The sequence below is a fragment of the Capsicum annuum genome, chromosome 12 (assembly GCF_002878395.1).
Source record: "Capsicum annuum cultivar UCD-10X-F1 chromosome 12, UCD10Xv1.1, whole genome shotgun sequence".
NCBI lineage: Eukaryota > Viridiplantae > Streptophyta > Magnoliopsida > Solanales > Solanaceae > Capsicum > Capsicum annuum.
Genome location: NC_061122.1, coordinates 206,144,090 through 206,148,366, shown reverse-complemented (window position 1 = coordinate 206,148,366; position 4,277 = coordinate 206,144,090).

Genomic DNA, 4,277 nt, shown 5'->3' with positions numbered 1-4,277 from the left:
TATATATATATATATATATATATATGAGGAAGTGGAAAGAAAAGGGTTTGGGGGTATTTTTCTCATTTATAATTTTATCCAAGGATAAATTAACTTGGGATAACTTATACCACCAAATATGTGGTATAACTTATCCCGGGATTATTATTAGTCCTGGGATAAGTTATCCCGAGTATTACCAATCAAACAATGTATAAAAAAGTTTATCCCGGGACTATTTTTTTATCTCGAAATAATTTACCTTAATACCTCACACCAAACAAAATGATAAAAATAGTATCAAATTAAAATAATAATTTTTTCCTTTTTTACTAAAATAAAAAAAGTAAAGAAGGAAATTTTATTTTTAATATAAAATTTGAATAAAGACCAAAATTTCTTTACTTTTATTAAGTGGATTAATTATTATGATTTAAACAATTTTATGTAGATTTAATAAAATAATATATTTTAACAAAAAAAATAAAATAATACATCAATCAAATTTGAAGAGGCAGGTGCCATACAATTTATGACAAATAGAAAAGTTAATGGTCCTTCATATTCTTTAAGGGATATTTATTGCGTGTCATGGTGTGTAATTAAATAGAAAAATATGAGCATTTTTTAAAACTTTTGAGAAGATTTAAACAACAAAGAATAAAAGATAATTTCTCTTAGTGAATTAATTTTGTAAACTGACTTTAATGCCCTCACATTGATACTTAGCGTCACTAAGCTAATATGTTGAAGTGGCTCTTCTAATATATAGAAATATATATATAGAGAGAAAAATATTAATGGAGCCATTAGTGGAATTGTTAGCAACATTTAGTGGAAATTGGAGAGAATAACGTTAGAGGCAATTAATGTTAATTAGTAGGTCCTTTATTTTTTATTTAATCTTTGATGGATAAGTTAGAAACCTCCCTAATATAATATTAATTGTTCCATCAAATTTCACCGCCTAGCATCATTAACAATATATTGATATGTATATCATTTTCAACCATCACTTCTGCATCTTAAGAAAAGAAGAATTATAGCACATTATTACTCTTTCAACTCAATTTTTGACAAAGAAATTTCAACGACGTTCCTATTCTTATGTATTAAGTATATATTCAAGAACGTAAGTGGATTTATGAGTAAGATGGTGGTGCGTAGATATGTATGGACAGGTCAAGATTGGCAAGTAGAGAGGAGTGCATAGACAAAATTCTTTGTAGGACATAAGGTCTGAAAAAATGGTATGTTAAGACTAGTCTTTTCTTTTCTTGGCATGATTTCATCAGATTTATGACTTTCACGTTTATCGTGCTACCAAAAGAGTTGATTATTAGGTGTTTCTAAAGCCTCAATTATTTGCACTTAATGGAGGTCTGAATTTAAATAGTTCAGACTTCAGACTATTAAGTGCATTTATTTTTTATTAAGATTTTAACTCTTAATAGGTCTGAATAAGTGTTAATCATTCAGATCTAGAATTAAGTCTTAATAGGTCTGAAGAGATATTCTGATGTTGGATAATATTCATTACTCTGTTCATAATCAGCACTTACCACCACTAACCACTCCTGCCACTGTTACCATTGTCAACCACCACCCACCACCACCATCACAACCACCATCGACAAAAGATACCGCTACCAACCATAATAGTCAACCGCTACCACACCTATTACCTCTTTTATTCTAATTATATTCACCACCACCACTGCCGTCAACAACACCACAATCAGCAACCACTGGCGGCCAAAAAATGTGTAGAGGTTGTGATGTTTTAGTGGTAGTTAGTGGTAGTGTTAGTTGTGATAAATGAGTTGGTTGATAGCAGGGATTGGCCGCTATCATCATTGTCACTAGTAATGCAACCTCTACCACTACTTCAACCAGTACCATCGCTACAATTTATCTCTACTAACAACCATCTCCACATCACAACAAATAAAATCTCCAACTAGCACCAACACATCGTCAATCATCATGAATTCATGTTTCAGCCAACACAATCAACACCTTAAACTACTAACATCAAACAACATCACATCACAACCACCACCACCACCATCAATCGCCACCATCATAACAGTCACTATAATACCAACCATCACAATTATCACCACCAACAATATTAATCACTACATTGTCACCGCAACCACCATTATAAGCCATCTCCACTATCACAAACAAACATAAATGTTTTTTCTCAATCAAATACTAATAATTTTATTGTATTAAATTACATATTTTTTAATATATAATTAATTTTTTATTTGAATTTTATTTTTTATTTTATCATGTATACAAATAATTTTTTTTTACACATTCAGATGTTGAAAAATAAACAGTCTTAATCATTTAGTTTTCAGATCTAGAGACAACATCTTAATCATTCAGATGTGCATTTAAATTGAGATGTCTGAATCTTAAAATAAACAAATAGAGCCTAAATTGTTGTTGGCATTGTTCTTGTTAAGAAAAAAAAAAATCCCTACCAGATGATGTCTATTCTGTGTCGAGTTGAGGATAGGAGATGATTGTATATATGGGGTGATGATACTGGGATGAGGTACATAGTGGGTTATTTTAAAGATTAAAAAAAAGGAATATGTGTTATCTTTAGAAGAGTATAGTTATATGATGAAAAGTATTTCCCGTCAATCACCAATTGTGTGACTAGTTTTAGTTAAACAATCTGAATGCATTGTTGCGTAGCTGCTTAAATATGTGCACGTGTGTGTAAAATGAATACGAGTAATAGGACAATAATCATTGCGTGTGCATTATGATGAGTTGGCTAAATAGGGCAAGATCATATATTGATACACATGGTGCTTCATTAGAATACATTGATACTTTAAGGACAATCTAATGTGACAGTATTGGCAATGGTGTATTACTTAATTTAGAATATTTTGAAGGTCAACCGCTTAATATTTCTAACTTTTATTGGGGACTAGTCGTATTTTCAGCTCTAACGAGGAAAGTTAAATATTTAGAAACACATTAAAACTCCTTTTCTTAGTTGACAGAAAAATAATAGGATCATAAAAGTCTACGTCTTTCGACAATATCTTCTTGACCATTTTTGTTTATGTTTCCAGACCCTCACCTACATTTATTTCTATCCTGGTAAATTGTTAAATACATGAGAACGTTGATATGTTCTCTTCATAAAACATATTTTATAGACCCCTTAATGTAATGACCTTTCCGATCATTTTTCATATTTTCTCTTATCTTAGCCGTTAGGGCTTCTTCATAGATGCCACAAGTCATTTATGACTTGCTGGAATCGACGGTTCGGTCACCGTGCAGTTCGTTTGATTTGTTTAGATTCAATTTTCTGTTTTGAAGTCTTCGCTGGTTTCAAATGGTCACCGAGCGAAAACTTAGTAAAATGACCCTGGATAAAAAATTTGACTTCGCCACCGTGTCTGAAACATAAATTTTAGATTAGGGTGACCCTTGATTTAGGTCCCAAGGCTCTCAAACTTATTTTTGGTTATTGAGCGGATTTTATGAAAAATGAAACTATAGGTGTTGGTCCCACTTTTTGTTGAAACGATCTCGGATGAAAATTTTTATGATTCCAATGGATTTGAAATGTGATTTACACTCAAATTTCACTATTGGATCATGTTATTTGAATTCTGAATGAGTTTTGAGGGTCAAAAATAAGTTTTTGACTTTGCCGTCAGGGGAATACCGCATCTCTTTGTCGGGGGGTCTATAAATAGACCCCAAGGTCGCGAACTTAGGCATTTTCCCTTCATCTTTGAGAGCCTAAAATACTAAATGGGTATGATAACTCAAAATTTATGGGTGATTTAGGAGCTTGATTATCATCTATTATCTCGATTATATCTGAATTAAGGTAAGATCTTATCACTTTATTGATGAATTTCTTAGTTCTTGACTTCAAAAACCCCAAATTCACTTGAGGCTTGATTTTATCCCAAAATTAGCTTTTGTTTGCACCCATTTCTTAAGAGTTATGATTCCTTGATGATGTGTCAGTATTGAGTTGGCCTCGGAAACATATTTTTCCTAAGTGGGACCCACTTAAAATTTTTGGTGTCATTTTTGAACCTGAAGCACAATAGTGCAATAGGGGTATCGTTAGACTCGTATTTATGAGTAGAAATGATTTTGATAGCATGATGACATTTTGGGGATTGTGAAGTGAATACGAGCATGTGGTGAATGATGTAAGGTTTTGCAGTTCGGCTTTGACGTAGACTTCTACCTGCTCTTCTTCTAAGATATTGTGTGTTATGATGTAGGGGTGTACA